The following is a 24,260-nucleotide window of genomic DNA, read 5'->3' as shown; positions in this document are numbered from 1 at the left end:
GGAATGACTCACGCCCAGGTTCAAGAACTTTTCTCTACCATTGGAATAAATACCCCGTCTCAAAAAGTCTTTACGAAATTTGAGAAAGAAATTTGCGTAGAATTGGAAAAAGTTCTCTGTGACTATTTTATCGAAAATGGGAAAACCGAGCGAAGGATGGAACTGGAAGCAGGTGAGAAAATTCACCCAAATGGAGCTGTAGAGACATGTGTTATAGTTGATGGAAGCTGGTGTACACGAAGTTATGGGAATAGATATCGTGCACTCTCAGGCTGTGGAGTGGTGCTAGGTTTCTATTCGAAGAAACTCTTAAATCTAGGAATTAGGAACAAATATTGCTGTACTTGCGTGAAATACAGGCATCAAGTAAATAGATCTGTTCCTGAACATACATGTTTTATGAACTGGCAGGGGCCCAGTACAGGTATGGAGTCGGATATATTAGTTGACGCATTCCGAATAGCAACATCCATGCACAATCTAAGATATACTCGATTTGTTGCCGACGGCGATTCAAGTACCCATTCTGAGATTATAGCAAGGGTACCATATGGCAGAAATGTAGAAAAAATTGAGTGTGCTAATCATGCGTGCAAATGCTTGAAAAACAGACTATATATGAAGCAGCATGAAAATGCCGAATGCAGAAGATTTTAGTGCTGCAATAATAAAGAAAATGTGTGATTTTGCCAGAAATGCAATTGTATTTGCCACCACAGAGAAGGAAAGCGTGAAGGTTCTCATCAGTGCGCTGAAGGCAATTCCTCTACATTTTTTCCGTGGCGACCATAGATTTTGTCCTACACGCTGCTCGTTCTCCGGGAAAGTTCTACAGGTCAATCCTGAAGACACCCCTAGCAACATCTTTCTCAGCCATGTGTATTCAGCCTTTGATACGCTGACCAGAAGGGCTCGTCTACTGATAGGAAACCACACGAGCAACCTGGCAGAATATTTTATGAGCATAGTTGCAAGGCTTATAGGTGGCAAAAACATCATGGTTAGCCAAAGTGCGCGATATACTACCCGTGTTAAAGCAGCAGGAATCCGATTTACGAAAGGTCACTCAGCTCGCCTTGAAAAATTTCGAAGAACTGTAGGATCTACACCAAGTAGGCAGTTGAAAAAACTTGCACAACAGCGGGCCATGACTACTGCTCGACGTAAAAAACTGTCTGCTAAAAAGCGCCTTTTCACTATTGCTTCTACAAAACTCCCTTCAAAAGAAATCAGGGAGCTAACCGGAGCAGACAAAAACTACGGCTCGAACGCAACTGCTCCGGATCTTGATTGCAGTGCGCTCGAAATTGCAAAAACAGATTTTTTGACTCGTCTCCAATGTACTGCAACAGATATCCTTCGTATCGAAAAAGCCACTAGGCTTCAGAGAAATTCTATCGATAATAGCTGGATAGAATACAGAAAAAACAGAATTACAGCTTCCGTAGCTGGTGCTGTTTGTAAAAGGCGGTTGAAGACTGTGGGCTCATTAGTTCGGCTGCTGCTGTATCCCAGAAACCGCCAAACAAATGCAATGGAGCATGGTCAGATGTATGAGCCTGTAGCTATTGCAGCTTTTGCAAAGAAAATGGGTTGCATTGTGAACTCTGCTGGGCTTTTCATTCACAAGGAATATGGGTTTCTAGGGGCCAGTCCGGACGGGATAGCAATTTTTCCTTCGGGTGAGAAGGCTCTTTTGGAGGTGAAGTGCCCTTTGACAGCAAAAGGGCTTACATTGGAAGAGTGGATAGCGCTTAAACAAAATACATGTCCAGAAAAGAAAGTTAATAGTGAAATAAAGCTGAAAAGAACACATGACTACTATTACCAAGTTCAAATGCAATTGGAATGTTGTGACATTGATTTTGTATACTTTGTAATATTTTTAGGGGAAGAGGAATTATATTATGAAAAGATTGGTCGTGAACGTGAATTCTGGTCTAACAAAATGCTGCCAAATCTACAAAAATTTTATTTTGAGGCACTGTTACCAGAAATTGTCGACGGAAGGTTGCCAAGAAGTATGGAGATACGAGAACCGTTTATATAAATCCAACTGTGCTAGGTATGGGTAGTTATCATGTGTCATTACAGTCTTATCCGAATACAAATTCAGATATACAAATACTCAAGCAACAATCGAACTTTAGAATATTTTTTAATGAACCCGTATGGATAAGCTAAATAAAAAAAAACAAGTTTTTTTTTAACTGAAAGTAAGGAGCGACATTAAAATTTAAACGATCAGAAATCACTTCGTATATGAAAGGGGCTGCTCCCTCCTCAACGCCCCGCTTTTTACGCTAAAGTTTTTTACTGTTTTAAAAAGTTGAATTGAGAGAAAGAGTAAAACTTTAGCGTAAAGAGCGGGGCGTTGAGGAGGGAGCAGCCCCTTTCACATACGAATTAATTTATATTCGTTTTAAGTTTTAATGTTGCTCCTTGCTTTCAGTTAAAAACATGTCTTTTTTTTATTTAATATCTGAACGTTTTTGAACTAATGCATGTTTTGATTTTGGCTCTCCACAGATGAATAATTAAAACGAAATTTCATATTTATATGGCTTTCTCATAATTTTGATAGAATCACTTTGAGAAAAAAGGAGCAGGGGAGGAGGCTTAGTTGCCCTCCAATGTTTTGGTTACTTAAAAAGGCAACTAGAACTAGAACTTTTAATATTTTGCGAACGTTTTTGCTAGTAAAAGATCTACGTAACTTACGAGTTAGCTTACGTAACGAACTTCTGTATTCTGTTAGTGTTAAATTTTAATGCTGCTCCTTACTTTCAGTTGAAAAAACTGTTTCATATTTATTTTTGTATTGTTCTATTTTGAAATAAGGCTAGAAAATCCTGCGCTCCCTTCATGGAAATTTTCTTCCCCATGATAAATTCCTCCATGGAAAGTTCCCCCAACATAACCCCCTGTTCTCACCCCCCCCCCCAACCAAAAATCCTCCTGAAAACGTCTGTACATTTCCCAATAACCATTACTATATAAACACTGATCAAAGTTTGTAACTTGTAGCCCCTTCCACGGGGATTCTGGTGGAATACGTCGTCCCCAAAGACACAGTTATAAGGTTTTTCGACTATGCTGAATAAAATGGCTATCTCACAATTTTAATCGGGTGACTGTGGGAAAATAATTAGCGTGGGAGAAGGCCTAGGTGCCCTCCAATTTTTTAGATCACTTAAAAAGGGTACTATATACTTCATTTTTTATATATAATTCACTTGTATATAACTTCATTTCCGTTGGAATGAGCCCGCTCGCAACATTCTATGACAACTGGTTCGATATAATCACCCCTGGAAAAAAATCCATATTTTTGCTGATAGAAGCTTAACACTTCCACGGTAGGGTTCCCTGATAGGCTGATTCGGATGGGTGTAATTTTGGTTTTATTACTTTTATCGGGTGTTTCCCTCTATTTTCTAAAATAAGGCAATTTTTCTTAGACTCGTAATTTTAGATAGGTATCTCATATATTTAAAGTCAGCATTAAAATGCGATTTTGTTCATGTAGCTATTGGTATCAAAAATCCGTTTTTTAGAGTTTTGGTTACTATTGAGCCGGGTCGCTCCTTAGTACAGTTCGTTACCACGAACTTTTTGATAAAATGAAATAAATTTGTCACTTCGCTGCGAGCAATTATTTAAATTATATTTTTCTAAATAGGTCTGCATGAAGTAAAAACCCGAAAATATGTACTTTTTATTTGTAATTTCCACAATTTTATACCGCGTCTCCTGGCAAATAATGATGACAAGACCACAGGCACACACGCAGGCGAGGGATTCACCCACCTTAAATTTGTATAATGCTTAATTTGTAAGCGAAATGTTTAATTTTCCTGTGTTTTCCTGGTATTTCTTTCGTAAGAGCTGAACCCCCCTCCTCCAAAAAAAATCTCGAATAATAATTTCTCTAATTTTCTCCTCGAATAATAGTTCTTTTCCAAATAAATATTCCTATTTACTTGTCGAATTACGAAGAATGAATATACATTAGTCGTAATTTTCAGTGAGAAACCTCTTGAGTTTAATGATGGCAGTGGAATCTGGTAACCTTGAGTATTTGTGTGATATGCCGCGATTGAAAAAGAACTAACAGGCAGTATAATTTTTGGAGGAGCGTCCGGCCTTAAAAATAAATCACTAGATCACAGGCCTGAGGTCAACACAGCTGCACACTCTCCTCCTCCGTCCTAATCTATTCAAACCTCCACTTTTTATATCATTTCATGTAGTTTAGATTTTCTTTAAATACTTCTCTCTGAAAATCTTCCAACCCCGTTCGGCGATGACCAGCTATTCGTTTGATCCCTGCTCAAATTCTGCAGAGCTTGTTGTTTGAGATATAGTCGGTCAAACGGGTAACAAAAACTATCATTAGAAAATTCCACTAAAAAACACTTGACAAACTGTTGTCTGCCTTTCGAAGCACCCAAGTTTTTAGAACCATACTTGACTAATGTCATAGCCACAGCTTTTAATATTCTAATGTTGGTGAGAGAACTAATGTCCTATTCTTCCAGGCATTTTTCAACTGTGACAAACACCCTTGGCCTTGGCTATTTTACTTTTTATGGGTTCAGTACATTCAAAATTCTTACTAAAGTATTACCCATATAAGTGAGGCTATCCAATTGATTGACCTTCTTGTTCTCCAACATCGGCTCTTCACCTTTTATATACCTAGTCTAAATGACTTAAACTTCTTAACATTAATTTAAAACCTAGTCTTATACCCTGCACTTTCAAAATCTCAATAAACTCGTTAATTTCACCAACAGTTTTATCCACGATACTTAAATCACCTGAATAACCTAAGTTTAAAAGTTACCTTCCCGCTTAATTCCATGCTCTCCCATAGCCTTTGCCATGTTTCCTTAGGACAAAGTTTATCAAAATAAAATTCATACAAACTTTCATATAATTCATTTCATATAATATATACATTTCATATTCATACAATTCATATACACTCCTGAATCAAGTTTCAACACCAAACGAACTGCTGACATCGCTTCATACTTTATCGCAGTAACATTGTTCTCCTAGGTTAAATCTATCAAACGCTTAAATTTAGCTGTCTGGCACACTATACAAGCTTAGGAATTAAATTCCCGTTGGATTTCATACTCTCCTATAGCCTTTGTCGTATTCCTTATGAAACATTTCATCAAAATAATTCATTTAAACTCCTGATCCAACACCAAACAAGCAACTGAAATCGCTTCCTACCTTAATCGCAACAATACTGTTCTCCTACGTAGCGCTAAACACTTATGCAATTGTCTAGTACACTATACAAGAATAGGACCTTCACTTAAACTATTCTACAGGCTGAATTAAATGTCTATTTCATTAAACAGTTCATGGTAATGAATAGTAAGTAGCAGTGCTGTCATTTACTTGAAGTACTTTTACTTGAAGTACTACTTAAGTAAAATTTTCCATTACTTGTACTTGTACTTAAGTAAAAACTCTAGGGTGTACTTATTACTTGATACTTAAGTAAGATTACAAAATACTTATTACTTAAGATACTTTTAATGTACTTGTTTTTCAAATACTTTACCTTTGACACGAAAATTGTGTGTGTGTGCGCTTTGGCAATGAACAAGAAACCTCACCTTTAGATTTAGAGCAAACTCAGATACAGCTTTTGTGTGTGTGTGCGCTTTGGCAATGTACAAGAAAACATCACCCTTTAGATTTAGAGTAAACTCAGATATAGCTCCATGCCTTATTTTTGGATATGAAATAAGGTATTTGTATTTAACGAAAAAGAAATTATAATAGGATTAGCACTTAGTTTAATTTTTGTTTAAAAGTTATATAACAAAGAAAACATAAATTATTTCACAATTCACTGGTCGACAGTGAGCTAAAATCCCTTGTTTTGTGCTAAATGTTGCATACTGTACTCCATTTGGGCTTATATTTCTGACATTAATGTTCAAGTTTTGTCATCTCGTCAACTGAACCAGATTTCTACCATTTCATCATCTTCAGGACCATATTATTGGTAAAACTACTGAAGCTATGAATCTTTGTCCATCTAAATGTTGTTTGCAATAAACAAGTCTAGGCAATTCTAGCTGGATCCAATGCAGTGGTATTTTGTCAAACTCGTTCCAGCAGATTCAGGTATTCAGACGAATCTGACTTCAGATTTGTCACTCCATTCATAAGTTATAGGCCCTACTAAATTAAAGGAAAACTCAACTTTCTTAAGACTTGACACCCTCTCCCCCTCACCCTATTTGAGATAGGGTTTGTGATACCAAAACTTGATATGAGCCCTGATCTTAGGCATCTTTGGTGTAGTTTTCATTCGGATCCGTTACTCCATTTGCTAGTTATACTAAATTAAACAGAAAACTGAAATTTTTCAGGAATTAAAACCCACTCCTCCTTGTTAAATTTGAGCTAGTGTCTTTATCTCAAAACTTGATGTGTCATGGTCTTAGGGCTCTCTGGTTCAATTTTCATTCAGATCAATCACTCCAGTTGCAAGTTACTCTGAATTAAACGAAAAACTATTTTTAGCAGGTAAAGCCCTCCCCCCTGTTTTATTTTAGCTAGGGTCTTTATCTTTCAACTTGATGTGTCTCATGATCCTTGGCACCAAATCTGGCCATCAAAATTTTCATTCAAATCCAACCAGCGGTTCTACCCCTATACGTGATTAAACAGACGGACGGACACACAGACAGACAGACGGACGGATTTTGCAACATCTTAGGTAGCCATGTTGGCTCATTGGATCCAAAAAAAGGAACACAATAGCATATCATCATCCAGGCATCATCACCTATTTGGATAGTGGAAAATATTCATCCATATAGGTTTTTGAGATCTGTCTGTCTGTCCGCCCGTCTGTGCAATCGAGTATAGCGGGAGAACCGGCAGTCAGATTTGTATTAAAATTGAACTATTTGGATTAAAACTGAACTTAATTAGGGCGATGGGGCTTTAAATGCTAAAAAAAAATTGAGTTTTTCATTTAATTCACTGTAACTTACAAATGGAGAGATGAATTTCGATGAAAGTTGAATAAAGATGCCTAAGAGTATTATATGCTTTAAGTTCTGGGATGGAGACCCAAGCCTAATTAGGGCAAGGGGGAGGGGGCTTTAAGGGCTTAAAAAGTTAAGTTTTTTGTTTGACTCAGTTTAACTTGCGAATGAAGTAATGGATCTCAATGAAAGTCAAGCCAAAGATGCCAAAACCATAAGACACATAATGTTTGAAGATGAAGACCCTATATTAATTAGGGGGAGGGGATTTAAGTGCTAAAAAAAGTGCTGAATTAAATTTTACATTTAATTCAGTGTAACTTGCGAGAGATTGATGGATCTCAGTGAAGATTGAACCAAAGACGCCTAAGACCGTGACAGGCATCATGTTTTGAGATGAAAACCCTAGCTCTAATAGAAGGAGGGGAAATGGGATTTAAGTGCAGAAAAAAGTCAAGCTTTTAGTTTAATTTAGTATAACTTTCGAATGGAGCAATGGATCCAAATGAAAGCTAGACCAAAGATGACTAGGATCAGGGCTCATATCGAGCTCTGATATCACAAGCCCTATCTAAAACAGGGCGAGGGGGAGGGGGTTTCAAGTATTAAGAAAGTCGATTTTTCCTTCAGTTTAGTAGGGCCTATAACTACTTCCACCCTTGGCTTGCCCAAAGCCTGGAAATAACCCTTTTTCCAAAATAAGTCATACTGAAGCCAACCTTCAACATAATATTCCATCCCCAGAGAAAAATTACTTTGTATGACACTTGGTATTTACCAAGTGACATACAGTGATTGCAAATTTTGTCGGTCTGTCGGTCTGTCAGTCCCGGTCTCGCTAGTTTAGGCACTTCCAGACGAGCTAGGACGATGAAATTTGGCAGGCGTATCAGGGACCAGACCAGATTAAATTTGAAATAGTTGTTTCCCCGATTCAACCATTTGGGGAGGGGGCGTAGGAGGACGGTTAATTTGGAAAAATTAGATCGGATCTTAATTGAATTTGATACTTAGAAGGATATCATGTCTCAGAGCTCTTATTTTAAATTATGACCGGATCAGGTGACATTGGAGGGGGAAACCTAAAATCTTGGAAAATGCTTAGAGTGGAGGGATCGGGATGAAACTTAGTGGGAAAAATAAGCACAAGTCCTAGATACGTGATTGACATAAACAGAACGAATTCACTCTCCTTTGGGGAGTTGGGGTGAGGGTTAATTCTGAAGAATTAGAAAAAATAAGGTATATCTAGTAGGACCTCGTAAATCAGATCTCATGTTTTAAATCTCGACCTGATCCAGTGTCATTGGGGGGATTGGGGGGGGGGATCGGAAATCTTGGAAAACGCTTAGAGTGGATTGATCAGGATGAAACTTGGTGGGAAGAATAAGCACAAGTCGTAGATACGTGGTTGACATAACCGAAATGGATTCGCTCTCTTTTGGGGAGTTGGAGGGGGTGTTAATTCAGAAAAATTACAAAAATTGAGGTGTTTTTAACTTAAGAGCGGGTGACCGTTCGTGAGGTATTTCTGAATTTGATATTAAGAAGGAACTCATGTCTCAGATCTCTTATTTTAAACCCCGACCAGTTCTGGTGACATTGGGGGATGGTTGGAGGGGAAACCGGAAATATTGTAAAACGCTTAGAGTGGAGAGATCGGGGTGAAACTTGGTGGGTAGAATAAGTAAATGTCGTACATACGTGATTGATGGAACCGGGCTGGATCCACTCTCTTTGGGGTAGTTAGGGGAGTCCATTGCTTCGGCGAGTTCAGTACTTCTGGACGTGCTAGGACAATGAAAATTGGTAGGCGTGTCAGGAATCTGCACAAATTGACTTGATAAAGTTGGTTTCGCTGATTCAACCATCTAGGGGGGCTGAAGGGAGAGGAAAAATTAGAAAAATGATGTATTTTTAATTTGCGAGTGGGTGATCGGATCTTAATGAATTTTTATATTTAAAAGGACCTTGTGTCTCAGAGCTCCTATTTTAAATGCCGACCGGCATTAAGCCTCTGATTTTTCTTTTAAATTAATCTATTGATTCTTATAATTTTTGCTAGAGCTCATGCCATATGAGCTCTTGGCTCTTCCGACCTCGTCACAAGTGCCATATGATCTCTTGGCTCTTGTTTTATTCCTTTTTTCTCAGAAGATTTTCGACTTAGTCTCATGGTTTTTGCCACTTCATGCTGTGAAAACTGCTGCTATAAATAGATAGGATGCAACTTCTGCCGTATGGTCTTCTAGTATATTTAAGTGTGTGCTTGCATTGTGCCTGCGTCCCCTTAAAAGTTCTGTTTCTTACGGTAATATTGGTTTGTCTTCTGTTGCATATGTAGACGACGTTCCTCTTGTTGCCCGGACTCGCCGTGGATTGCTTTCCAATTTTACTATCTTAACCAAGGAACTATCTGAGATTGGATTGTCAGTTAATGCGTCTAAATGCGAGTTTATTTGTTTTAATAGCCCTTATGCGGTCGCTTCATCCGTTGCTGGGACTGCAATTCTGCCATGTTCTTCTTTAGTTAGTTGATTTGGTCTGTGTTTTGGTCCAACACTTTCCACTACCTTTTCATCCCTAGTGAATCAAGCCGTGAAAAACCTAGGCGTCGTTTATGGAAAAATATCCCCAAACAAAAGCCGTTACAACCGCAACGGTTTGTGCATGATTTATAACCCTTATTGCGCCCCTGTGCTTTTGTTTTTATCAGGCATGGCTCATCTGTTTCGCAAGAAAAATCGCCATACTCTACGTGCAGCTTATTTCAGATATTGCAAATTCCTCCTTCGGCTTCCTAGATGGCACCAAGACAGAAAAATAATTGCTCAATTTGGTTTAATAGATATGGCTTCTTGGATTTTGTCTTCCAGTGATGATTTATGTAAAAAGACTATCTACTCTATTCACGTTTACGATCATCTGCAGCCTTTTTTCCATATTGATACTGGTTAATTAGTCCATGTTGTCTTTTGTTAATTTGAATTTTTTTTTCTTGCTGTTTATCGTTTTTGTTTTTGTTTATTTATAATACTCCGTACTTTGTGTTTTTTTATACTTTTACGGATAATAAAGTTCATTCATTCATTCTGCATTTTGACCAGCCGTATGGAATGCGTCTGAATCAGCGGGCTTGCTGCAGGCCCATGATTTTATAATATACGTTTGTAGGGAGTTTTACCGACCATCTGAATTGACTACACGGCATACGGCTTGCTTGAGTGAAAACCAGCCAAAGGATATAGATGCCATACATTCTCATAGCGTGTCTGAAATCTAACTTGAAAACTTGAGGCAGCTTCCTTTTATAGGTGCCGAGGGCGAGACATGCCATCAGTTGATTTTTGACTATTGAACTTTGATTTCTCTTATTAAAAAAGTCCTTACTTTTAAATCTGAGTTTTTTTTGCTGCTAAGGTTTTTATTTATTGAATCAGAGAATGAACTACTTTATTACCTTTTATCCGTTTTAAAGCCAATCCAAAGTTTATTTTTCTATTTTCAATATTTTTCCACCATTCCGACATGTTTCAGAATAACCCTGTATTTTTAAAACGTGCCAGATTTGACTGAACACTAATCGCCAGAAGTTCCACTCTATGTGCACTGTATTAAATCTGTCATGTGATCTGTCTGATCCAATCAGAAGATTTTTGACTGCACTTAATTGTTTTGATAGTCTTTTTCTTTCAAGCCGTTGTGTTGAAAATTGGTTGAGATTATTTTTGGGCTTCGTTGGGTGTCTACCAGCCAAACAAGGGAAACAATATTTTCAATATTTTTGTTATCATTCCCATATGTTTCAGAATAACCTTGTATTCTTTCAAACGTGCCAGATTTGACTGAACACTAATCACCAGAAGTTCGACTCTATGTGCACTTTGTTGATCCTGTCATGTGATCTGTCTGATCCAATCAAGAGTTTTTTGACTGCACTTAATTTTTTTGAAATTCTTTTGCTTTCAAGCCGTTGTGTTGAAAATTGGTTCAGATTATTTTTTGGACTTTGTTGGGTGTGTACGAGCCAAACAATGGTAAAAAAATACTTTCAATATTTTTTTTCATCAGTCCCACATGTTTCAGAATAACCCTGTATTTTTTCAAACGTACCAGATTTGTTTGAAAACTAATGGCCAGAAATTCAACTCTACATGTACTGTGTTAATCCTGTCATGTGATATGTCTGATCTAATCAAGAGTTTTTTGACTGCACTTAATTGTTTTGATAGTCTTTTCCATTCAAGCCGATGTGTTGAAAATTGGTTAATATTATTTTCTTGGACTTCATTGGGTATGTACCAGCCGAATAAGGGAAACGGTTAAAAACGATAAAACGGAAATTCTGCTTCTTGGTTAAGATTTCCAAGACAGGAATGACAGGGGACATATTGTAGGCAAGGGAAGGGGCTAAGATGCCTTCAGAATGGCTTTAAAAAAAGGTAGTATGGGCTTGATATCAGAAATATATCAAGCCCATATATATATATATATATATATATATATATATATATATATATATATATATATATATATATATATATATATATATATATATATATATATATATAGAATAAATACTTTAAGTAGTACTTGAAGTAATACTTAAGTACAATTTTGGCAAGTACTTGATATTTGATACTTAAGTAAGAAATTGGGAATTACTTATTACTTGATATTTAAGTAAAATAACAATGAGTATTTAATACTTGATACTTAAGTAAAAATTTGGAGTACTTATTGCAGCACTGGTAAGTAGGAAGTGATACGGTAGTAACTAAAAGCACAAATAAGGAATTTTGATAACATAAACCTCATAGAATTGGTCTTTTATTGTGATTCTGAACTTTTAAAACTATTAAGTTTGAGGTTACCCACCAAAAGCTTCGAGTCTGCATAAATTTACTCCATTTTTGAAAAGGGAACCCAAAACACCCCCATAAAGGTAAGTGATCCGAATGGAAATTAAATAAAAAACACAAGTTTTTTAACAGCAAGTAAGGAGCGACATTAAAACTTAAAACGAACTGAAACTATTCCGTAAATGAAAGGGGTCGTCCCCTCCTCGACGCCTCACTCTTTACGCTAAAGTCTGACTCTTTCTCACAACTCTACTTTTTAAAACAACAAAAAAGCTTTAGCGTAAAGAGCGAGGCGTTGAGGAGGGGACGACCCTTTTCATACACGGAATATTTTATGTTCCTTTTAAGTTTTAATGTTGCTTCTTACTTGCAGTTAAAAAACTTGTTCTTTTTTATTTAATTTCGGAAAGTATTTTAATTAATGCATGTTTTTATTTTGGCTCACCTCACATGAATAATTAAAATGAAATTTGCTTTTTTTTGGCTAAATGGCTTTCTCATAGTTTTGATCGTACGATTTTAACAATGAAAAGGAGTGTGGGCGGAGGCCTAGTTACACTCCTATTTTTGGTTAATTAAAAAGGCAACTAGAACTTTTTTTTATGAACATTTTATAAGTAATATATATACATAACTTACAAACGAACTTACGTAACGAAATTCTATATTTGTATATTTTTATTATGTATTTTAGGGGGTTCTCCCCCTCGTCAATATCTCGCTCTTTACACTAAAGCTTCAATTTGGACCCAATTCTTTAAGAATGACCCCTGAATCACAAAGGCCGTAGAATAAATAGTTGAAATTGCAAAAACAAATACTTCAGCGTAAAGAGTGACGTATGGTGGAGGAGACAAACCCCCTTGTATACATAATAATTTCTGCTCGTTTTAGGTTATAATGCTGCTCCTTACTTCCACCTAAAAAAACTTTTTTGTATTTATTTTCTCATTGTTTTTTTTAATAATGCTAGAAAATCCTGCGGCCCTTTCATGGGAAAGATCTTCTCACGTGACCCCCTCCTCGACCCCCCTTTAACATGAAAAAGCCCCCCTGAAAACGTCTGTACACGTCCTGATAACCAATACTACATGTAAACAATGGTCAAAGTTTGTAATTTGCAGCCCCTCCCCCGGGGACTGTGGGGATTAAGTCGTCCCTAAATAGATAAGTATTAGGTTTTTCGACTATGCTGAACAAAATGGCTATCTCAAAATTTCGATACAGTGACTTTGGGAAAAAATTGAGCATGGGAGGGGGCCTAGGTGCCCTCCAATTTTTTGGTCACTTAAAAAGGGCACTAGAACTTTTAATTTCCGTTAGAATGAGCCCTCTCGCGACATTCTAGGACCAGTGGGTCGATACGATCACCCCTGGTGAAAAGAAGAAAGAAAAATAAAATAAAAAACAAACAAACACGCATCCATGATCTGTCTTCTGGGAAAAAATTCAAATTCCATATTTTGTAGATAGGAGCTTGAAACTTCTACAGTAGTTTTCTCTGATACACTGAATCTGATGGTTTGATTTTCGTTAAGATACTTTGACTTTCAGGGGTGTTTCCCCCTATTTTTTAAAATAAGGTAAATTTTTCAGGCTCGTAACATTTGATGGGTAAAACTAAACTTGATGAAACTTATGTATTTAGAATCAGCGTAAAAAAAAATGATTCTATTGACGTAACTATTGGTATCAAAATTCCATTTTTTAGAGTTTCGGTTACTATTGAGCCGGGTCGCTCTTTAATAACAGTTTGTTACTATGAAGTGTTTGATTTTACCATCAAATTCAGCATATCAGAGAACCCTACTGAAGAATTGACAATACTGATAAAATCGTTCGTAGAATTTTCTTTTCTTCCAAGAATGAAATATCAAGGATGAAAGTTTTGTTCGTTTTTTTTTATCCAGGGTCGTTCACGGTGAATCAATTGTCCTAGAAAATCAGAAAAAGGTCCACTCGATCAGAAATTAAAAAATTAGTGCCCTTTTTAAGTAGTAAAAAATATCTTGGCATAGCGAAGTGGCATTTTCTGCCATTTTGTGGCACAGAATAGCAAATTTTGGCCCGAAAGGGTGTCAAAAAGCCATCGAGTATTGTTTCTAAGACAGTTATTCAATTCGATATTATTGAATAGTTATATATATATATATATATATATATATATATATATATATATATATATATATATATATATATATATATATATATATATATATATATATAAAATAAGTTGTCTGTGTGTCGAGTGACGTCATGTCATCAGGTTGTCATTTCGTCATTATGACGACGACGTCATTAAAGGTATTTAAGACATTCGTTCACGGAAAAATGTTTAATTGTAAAATGACTGAAGAACCTACAATGTCAACAGCCGAGGAATCTGCTCAAAGAATCTATGCCAAAAAACTTGCTGCTGATAGAGAAAGTAAGAAAAGAAAGCGTACCGAGGAATCACAAGAGCAACGCGAAACCAGACTTGCTGCTAAAAGAGAAAGTGAAAGCTGAAAGTATTTAAGAAAACCGTTCAAAGACAAATTTTTAATTGTAAGAAGATCGTGGACGGAAAAAATGTTTAATTGTAAAATGACTGAAGAGCCTACAATGGCAACACCCGAGGAAGCTGCTCAAAACGAATGTATTCAAGCCGAAGTAGCTGAGTTAGTAAAGCGTTATGTTTCAGGTTCTAGGTCTGAGAGGCTCCAGGTTTGAACCTTGGCTTTAGCATTAATACAAAAGAAGAAAAAACTAAAAAAGGTAAAAACTACAAAAAAAATAAAAGGAAAATACCTACAATACCAATACAATACCTACTGAAGAACCTACAATGTCAACAGCCGAGGAATCTGCTCAAAGAGTCTATGCCAAAAAACTTGCTGCTGATAGAGAAAGTAAGAAAAGAAAGCGTGCCGAGGAATCACAAGGAATCAAAAAACTAAAAAAGCTAAAAAACTAAAAAAAAAAGGTAAAAAACTAAAAAATTAAAAAACTAAAAAAAACTAAAAACTGAAAAAGAAAAAAACTAAAAAAGGAAAAAACTGAAAAATAAAGGAGAAAAAGAAAACTAAAAGCCGGGACACAGGGAATAAAAATGACGACCGGGACAATCAAAGAGAAATTACAGACTGGGGCACTATAACGTGCCCCACAGATACAAATAACGACCGGGAGATATAAATGACGACCGAGATACTCAATGATAAATTACAGACCGGGACACAAAAGACGACCGGGACACAGGGAATATAAATGACGAACGGGACGCTCAAAGAGAAATTACAGACTGGGACACTGGGACACAAACGACGAACGGGATACTGGGAATATAAATGACGACCGGGACATAGGGAATGTTCGATTAGCAATCACCATCAACAAAGCTCAAGGGCAATCATTAGAATAATGAGGTATAGATCTGAATACGGATGGTTTTTCCCATGGACAATTTTATGTTGCATGTTCAAGAGTCGGTAAACTTGACAATCTATTTATATGCACAGACAATGGGACATCGAAGAATGTTGTATATTCGCAAGTTTTACGTAGTTAAAAATATATATATCTATACCGAAAAGAGAAATCTTTTCTCTTTTATCTATATTCACAGGTGGGACACAGGGACACAACTACAATGGCACTTAACTAATATGGCGCGTAACGACTTACGCGCGCGGGGGGGGGGGCTTGGGGGGGGGCGAAGCGCCCCCACCAACTAGGTGTTGGGGTGGCGCGAAGCGCCACCCCAACAACTAGTATATGTATATATATATATATATATATATATATATATATATATATATATATATATATATATATATATATAAAGCTTTCTAGATTCAAAGGCAGCAATGACATGCTGTGGTGCATTCATCCCTAGAGATGGAAGGGGTCCATCCAAAATAAACAGTTCATATAGACATTTATCTTAATGCTTTATTTAACTAAGTTGATTTGGTAAAGTTAGTACATTTGGTAAAGTTGAGATTTGGTAAAGTTATGCACAGAAGTATACAATTGCACACCAACCATCATAAAGGAAGGACTTTCGGTTTTTGTGTAGATAAGGGGAGTTCAGTTGACCCCTAAAACTGGTTTGTTGCGCCCAGACTTCCCACCTTTCATTGAGCCATCAGGCAAAATAAAAAAAGGCTTGAGTCAGGAGTACAAATTAATCTACAATCCCCCGTTATTACCAAAATTTGGTAATCACGATATTGGTGCTTGTACTTGGTGCAATTGGTATTATTGGTAATATTGGTACTTGTAATATTGGTGCTGCAGGGTGCTAGCGCACCTTTTAGTATAGACAATATTTTTCTGTGTTGTTTAGCGCTCCAAAATGCAAAAAGGTGAGCAGGAGAGGGTCATTATGAAAGCGTGTTCGAAGAACTCGTCTTTAAAAGCGTGGAATGATAGCCCTATAATTTTTTTTATACTTGCCCCCCCCCCTTCCGAGTAATCATTCAGAGTGGTGTTTTTTTTTCAGGAAAGATAGTCAGTCTCAGAGAACTGTCAATCGAATATTCAACTTTAATATATAAGACGGGGATTGAAATTGGGGACAGTAGTTAGGGGAGCCTTGGATCAAGCACCTTTCAGTAACAAGTTGTAAATAAAGAGCAGCTCTTTTTAATAGACACCCGAACTCTAAAAAGGAAATATTCGATTATAATATATGTAACAACAAAATATATTATTCATGCTGATTCTAAATGTGAAAAGTGTGTTAACCTTAAAGTTGCTCATCATTAATGTTAACACATGTAAAATTAGTAAAATTTTAGATAGAGGAAAAGAACTCCCCCGAAAATGGGGTCTGATATTCCCGGGAATTATGAAATGAAATTCAAAATGCATGAGAATTTTTAAGTCACTATTAAAAACAATGAAACTTCTCATAATTGTTTAGCATTGAATGAACATCCTGAGGAATGCTAATTTTACCTCTGATCTTTTGTCTTTAGGCTGAATCACTGGGTGCACTCCCCTTAAAAAAATTCCGTTCATTGTCTTCAAGAATCTATCTCCAGCTTCACAACAACCATATCTTAAAATCCCATTAACTGCACTATCAGCACCTGAGGGTTTGTCATCTTTTTAATCCTTTTAACACAATCTCTAATTCTTCCCCGCAAAATAAATTCTAATTCTTCCTCGCAAAATTTTTTCCATTCTTTTCTATATTATTTCCTACAGCCTGATCAAAGTTTAATACATTCTCAAAATGTTCAACCCATCTCTCTTTAACACTTGCCTTGTTACTAATTGAGGCCCCATTCCTCAATCTCTAACATGCAAACAAAATATTTTGTATTGTCTGGTTTCCTTTTTCTATGTCTTGGTAATTCTATCCATATCACACCTCCTTAATTCATCTATCTATCATTCTAAAACTTTCAAAAACCTCTCCTCTTTTCTATCAAAGCTAAAAGTTTTTTCGCAACTATTCCTAATATCGTTTCTAACTTTCCTCCCTAAGACACCCTCCTCTGCTTTGAAAATTGTTTTCTTAGAATAATTTTGAAAATTATTCCATCCATCTTCTACATTGTCAAATTTTAAACTCTTCAGTTCGATATCCGATTTTCCCTGGAAAATTCCTCTCAAATTCTCACCAGGGATCCCACCAACGTCAAAACTCCCTAAAGGATAGTTCCTCAATTTGAAATTTAGATTAGCCGTAGACACTAATAAATAGTAACCTTTAATTTGGAATCAATAATAGCACTCTTATATATTTTAGTGTCTTCTAGTTTCAACAACTGTTGGCTCTTACCCCTAAAAAAATGAATAAAAAGAAATATTCCTTTGGCTTGATATGCGAAAAATTAATTGACAGGTGATTTGCTTACTTTTTCAACGGGGAAATTAGACCTTTTTTATATATATAAATCTCTTTCTTGTTTACATGCCCTCGCCCTGTCATTTCTATGCAGACACGCATATGAAAGTTATCTTCCATTTTAAATTGAAATTTATTCCGCAAGAGGGTCATTTATTACCCTATTGAACATTTCTTTAAAATATATTCGTTCAAACGAAGGTAGATCATGGGTTAAATACCGTCGAACCGAAAAAAAAATATTAATCTTAGGGATCTCTAACAGAAATTTGGAAAGAATGGGTTTATACATGAACGTTCCGAGGCTTCAATAATTGACACATTAAACGTCCTTTATTGACAGGAATATTTATACGGAATATTATAAGTTAGACCCAAAAGTGTAAATAGGTCATGATAGACGGCAGCTTCTCTCTTGTTATGAAAAACTTTTGAATGCAAGAGATTTAAGCGTGTTACTACAATACGCTTGACCAAACCAAATGGGTAAAGGAAGTTGTTAATTTCATCCTCCCTCCCCTATTCGGGTTGTCAAATCAGCCAACGTCATTGAAAGATTCGAGATAATAACCAAAAAATCACCAATTTGGTGTCTCCTTAGGATCTTCATGAGGTTTTTTCTGCGGGGGGGGGGGGCTATCGCATCAAAGCAACAATCAGAGGAATTACATAAAATGTTATTTCAAAATTATATATTGATTTCTTGTGCCCTATTCAACTAGTAAAATAGAACACTAACAAAGGAGGTTTTAAATAATTTATGCATCGAAAGATTGCAAATATCATGCAGGGCCTTGCCTATAAAAAGCTAGTAAAGTATGGGAATATGATAATTCTGGCTAATTGGGTGAAGAAACCCTCCAAAAAGTAATGTGTCCTGATAGTATTGTACTATCAAACTCCATATATCTGAAAATCAGAATGCAGAGGTATAGCTTTCTAAATTTGAAAACTGTAACGTTTAATTTTTTTCCTTTGGAGGTGACGTTGTGTGTTTTTCTGTTTTTTTATTTTGTTTTTTTTTTTTCACAGAAATGATCAACTTCAACCGATGGCTATCAGATATAGGGAGATGACTTTTGAATAGACATTTGAGCTTGTTTTCTTTATATGGCTTTTAAAGATTCTAGGTTCATACAGAAAAACAAATAGCTAAGGTAGGTATTATCCGTAAACTCCATCAATGATCAATTTTACTAGCTTTTATGTCAACATAAGTTAATGTCTTCTATAAATGTTTGTTTTTTTTGCAAAAATTTAAGCAACAATTTGCAGGGTTATGGTATTGTGTAGAAAAGCTCCTGGAGCAACTGCCACATTTCCGGATAAACTTCAATTATTCAACTAAATAAATTGATCGACAATGTAACCAAAATACCTTAAGTTAGGAACTAAAATGACTACTACTAACTATTACTACTAACTACTACTAAAACTACTACTAACAACTCACTGTGGCATCAAGCCACCTGAGGCCAACATAGCACGCTTCTCCCATATCCATTCAAAGCTTCATTCATTACCCTTCCCATGAAGCTCTATTTTTTTACCCTTCCTTAAGACCTTCCCATCCCATTCGGAAACAACCTGACTTTCGTTTGGCCTCAGATGGATGACCAAAAAGAACAATCTTTGAGAATTTTTCATTCCTCATCCATAGAATCTGTCCTAGCTATCTCAATCTTTCTATTATTATAGCCATAGAAAGAAGGATAGAACCATACCTTTCAAACAGCATTTTGTTTGACATGCGGTCAGTTAAATCAGTACCTGAAACTATCTGTGGAGGATTCCTTTAAGAAATATTGAACAAATCTTTCCCTGCGTTTCACACTGCTCACGTTTCAGAACCAAGCTTGATGGTTGTAATTATCGTACCTTCCGAAATTCTAATCTTGGTTCACATACTTTTTTTGCTATTATTCCTAACTTTTTTTTTCAATTTTGAAAGAAAATCTTTGACCTTGGCTATTCTACTTTTTGCACATTCGCTGCATCCATCATCTTCACTAATAGTAATACGAAGGTAAGAAAAACTATCTGTTTGATTGACTCGTTACCCAGAAACACCTCTTCACCTGCATTTATTTGGAACAAATTTATTCCTAAATAAACATTACATGCTATTGAACTAAGAATTCTAAGTTTTTTACGAATTCTTATACAAGATGTGTAAATAGTTTCAAACCCACTAGCTGTCTCAGTATTTTTGCCATTTGGTATTTTGACCCTATTCAGGTAAAACTTGTTGTTTTAAAGATATTCTATCCTTTTTGCTGAGGTACCTCTCCTTTGCTACTTAAACACCAGCTTCAGGGCTCAAGAACCTGAATTTTACCTTTAACTAAAAATAACATTTGATCCTGTGATAAAAAAAGCTCCTCTTTTTGATAGACTCAGTTATGTGTTATTCCTTTCCTTACATGTTTATGCAACATCTTGACATAACTATTAATTTTTTCCACACTTTTTGAATATATATTTCAACTGCCCACAATTTTTTCTTTACTGAGATTTTTTAAAATGAGGTTTCTTAATAACCGAACAAGTTTCATACCTGTAAAATCCTGTCTGGTGATGGATTAATTCCAGGTGGCAAGTTTGCTGGATTGAAAACTAGTTGTTCAATTTCAGCATAGAAATTCTTTGGGTTCTTATCAAGAGTAATCTTTCCAATTTCTACTAGGGGAAATTCTTCGTGTGACCACACCTAAAAAAAATACGTAAAACTAGAACGTTAAATTCATATTCTAGGTGACTCACTATTGTTTCTTTTAAAATAGCAACATTTCCGACTGAATAAGAAGACTAGAGCATAATCTAGATACAAGATTTGACTTGTAACTCTTTAATGGTTACAAATATTTAAATCATGATATCAAGTGCAGAGCTTCCAGAATTCTAAAATCAATTGTTACAAATTGTCATTTTCACTTTTGACACGCTCTAATTGTCGTTTTCGTGTATCTTCTCACCACCTTTGTCTTTGCTCTTCATTTTCATTTTCGACAAGTTTTTGGATTTTGATTAATTCAGACAATTTAGCAATTGCCGTTGCTTTAGCTTCCCGTATTGTTATTGTCACAATTGATGACCCAGGTTGTCAATTTCCACATCTTATCATGTTTGATAGTTCAGACGTTGATTCCAAAGAATCTTCATTTATAGTAACTGCAATCACAAATTTTCATTTTTGGGAAAATACGTGATGAGTTGGAAACTCGATAATCTTATTTATGTTATGCATGAAATTATTTAAAAATTGCTTATATGATGCCATAAAAAATACTTGTATAATGAACTAACAAAGTACATGACGTCATTTGCAAAACCAAAATTAAAGGCTCTTAAGGTATTTTCTCAGACCTCAAAGTTGTTTGTCTATCTGTCCGCATATGACGCTGAATTATTTCATCATACACCAATTCAAAAACGAATGTATTCAAGCCGAAGTAGCTGAGTTGGTAAAGTGTTATGTTCCAAGTTCTAGGTCCGAGAGGTTCCAGGTTCGAACCTTGGCTTTAGTATTAACACAAAAGAAGAAAAAAAAACTAAAAAAAAAATACTAAAAAAAAACTAAAAAAGCTAAAGAACTAAAAAAAACTAAAAAAGGTAAAAACTACAGAAAAAAATAAAAAGAAAAAAAAACTAAAACTAATAGAAAAACTAAAAAAAAACTAAAAAAAAAAACTAAAAACTGAAAAAGAAAAAAAACTAAAAAAAGGAAAAAAATGAAAAATAAAGGAGGAAAAAGAAAACTTAAAAAAAAATAAAAATAAAAATAAAAAAGGTAAGAACTACAAAAAAAAACTTGAATGAAAAAGAAAAAAAGAAAACAAACTAAAAAAGCGGAAAAAAGGTAAAAACCAAAAAAAAAACTAAAAAGAAAAAAGAAAAAACAAAAAATTTATTTCATCATATACCAATTCAAAAACGAATGTACATACAGACCGGGACACAGAGAATATAAATGAGGACCGGGACACAGAGAAATTACAGACTGGGACACCGGGACACAAATGACGACTGGGACGTGTGTGTTGACTGACGTCATGTTTGTGTGTCGACTGACGTCATGTTTGTCGACTGACGTCATGTTTGTCGACTGACGTCATTATAAGGGACTCGAGTTGTATGTCGTCATGAAGCTGTTTGTCGAATGACAAAATTACAGACTGAGACACAAATGACGACCGGGACAAAGGGAATATAAATGACGACCGGGACACTCAAAGAGATATTACAGACTGGGACACCGGGGACACAAATAACGACCGGGACACAGGGAATATAAATGACGACTGGGACACAGGGACACAACTACAACGGGGACGCCGGGGGAGCACAGGGGGATATATAAATGACGATGGGGACACATGGAATGTTTGATTAGCAATCACCATCAACAAAGCTCAAGTGCAATCATTAGAATAATGAGGTATAGATCTGAATACGGATTGTTTTTTCCCATGGGCAATTATGTGTTTGCATGTTCAAGAGTCGGTAAACCTGACAATCTATTTATATGTACAGACAATGGGACAGCGAAGAATGGTGTATATTCGCAAGTTTTACGTAGTTAAAAACAAATATATATATATATATATATATATATATATATATATATATATATATATATATATATATATATATATATATATATATATATATATATATATATATATATATATATATATATATATATATATATAATATATATATATACTAGCTGTTGGGGTGGCGCTTCGCGCCACCCCAACACCTAGTTGGTGGGGCGCTTCGCGCCCCCCCAAGCCCCCCCGCGCGCGTAAGTCGTTACGCGCCATATTGGTTACGCGCCATTGTAGTTGTGTCCCTGTGTCCCACCTGTGAATAGAGATAGATATAAATATATGTTTTTAACTACGTAAAACATGCGAATATACAACATTCTTCGCTGTCCCATTGTCTGTGCATATAAATAGATTGTCAGGTTTACTGACTCTTGAACATGCAACATATAATTGTCCATGGGAAAAACAATCCGTATTCAGATCTATACCTCATTATTCTAATGATGTGTCCCTGTGTCCCGGTCGTCATTTATATTCCCTGTGTCCCGGTCGTCATTTGTGTCCCGGTGTCCCAGTTTGTAATTTCTCTTTGAGTGTCCCGGTCGTCATTTATATTCCCTGTGTCCCGGTGTCCCGGTCGTCATTTGTGTCCCGGTGTCCCGGTCTGTAATTTCTATTCGAACAATCCCTGTGTCCCGGTCGTCATTTATATATCCCGCCTGTGCCCCCCGGCGTCCCCGTTGTAGTTGTGTCCCTGTGTCCCGGTCGTCATTTATATTCCTAATTTCATGACGTCAGTCAACACAGAAACATGACGTCACCTGATCCACAGACAGACAAACAGACAACTTATTTATATATATATATATATATATATATATATATATATATATATATATATATATATATATATATATATATATATATATATATATATATATATATATATATATATATATATATATATATATATATATATATATATATATATATATATATATATATATATATATATATATATATATATATATATATATATATATATATATATATATATAATATACATATATATATATATATATATAAATATATATATATATATATATATATATATATATATATATATATATATATATATATATATATATATATATATATATATATATATATATATATATATATATATATATATATATATATATATATATATATATATATATATATATATATATATATATATGTATATATATATATGTATATATATATATGTATATCATATATATATATATATGTATATATATATATATATATATATATATATATATATATATATATATATATATATATATATATATATATATATATATATATATATATATATATATATATATATATATATATATATATATTATATATGTATCTATCTATATTCACAAGTGGGACACAGGTACAAAACTACAATGGCGCGTAACTAATATGGCGCGTAACGAATTACGCACGCGGGGGGGGGGCTTGGGGGGCGCCAAGCGCCCCAACCAACTAGGTGTTAGGGTGGCGTAAAGCGCCACCCCAACACCTAGTATATACATAAAAATAAGTTGTTTGTTTGTGTGTCTGTCTGTCAACTGACGTCATGTTTGTGTGTCGTCTGATGTCATGTTTGTCGACTGACGTCATTATAAGGATTGAGCTGTATGTCGTCATGAAGTTGTTTGTCGATGGACGTCATGTTTATCAACTGACGAAATTACAGACCGGGACACAAATGACGACTAGGACACCGGGACACAGGGAATATAAATGACGACTGGGACACTCAAAGAGAAATTACAGACTGGACATCGGGACACAAATAACGACCGGGACACAGGGAAAATAAATCTATCTATATTCACAAGTGGGACATAGGGACACGACTACAATGGCGCGTATCTAATATGGCGCGCAACGACTTATGCGCGTGAGGGGGCTT

The 24,260-nt window shown here is 35.4% G+C and overlaps 1 protein-coding gene across 1 annotated transcript in view; it reads right to left on the bottom strand.

Annotated features, from left to right (window-relative positions):
• The window catches only part of LOC136039202 (catalase-like), a 52,356-nt gene extending 31,891 nt beyond the window's left edge, over window positions 1-20,465 (bottom strand). Inside the window, exon 1 of the mRNA XM_065722729.1 lies at window positions 20,293-20,465. The gene's annotated coding sequence lies outside the window, so the exon portion shown is untranslated. The remainder of the gene's footprint in view (window positions 1-20,292) is intronic.
• Window positions 20,466-24,260: the final 3,795 nt, after the last annotated feature.

This window comes from Artemia franciscana, chromosome 2 (assembly GCF_032884065.1).
Source record: "Artemia franciscana chromosome 2, ASM3288406v1, whole genome shotgun sequence".
Classification (NCBI taxonomy): domain Eukaryota; kingdom Metazoa; phylum Arthropoda; class Branchiopoda; order Anostraca; family Artemiidae; genus Artemia; species Artemia franciscana.
Note: the sequence above shows the minus strand (reverse complement) of the source record. Positions and strands in the feature narration are given on the sequence as shown.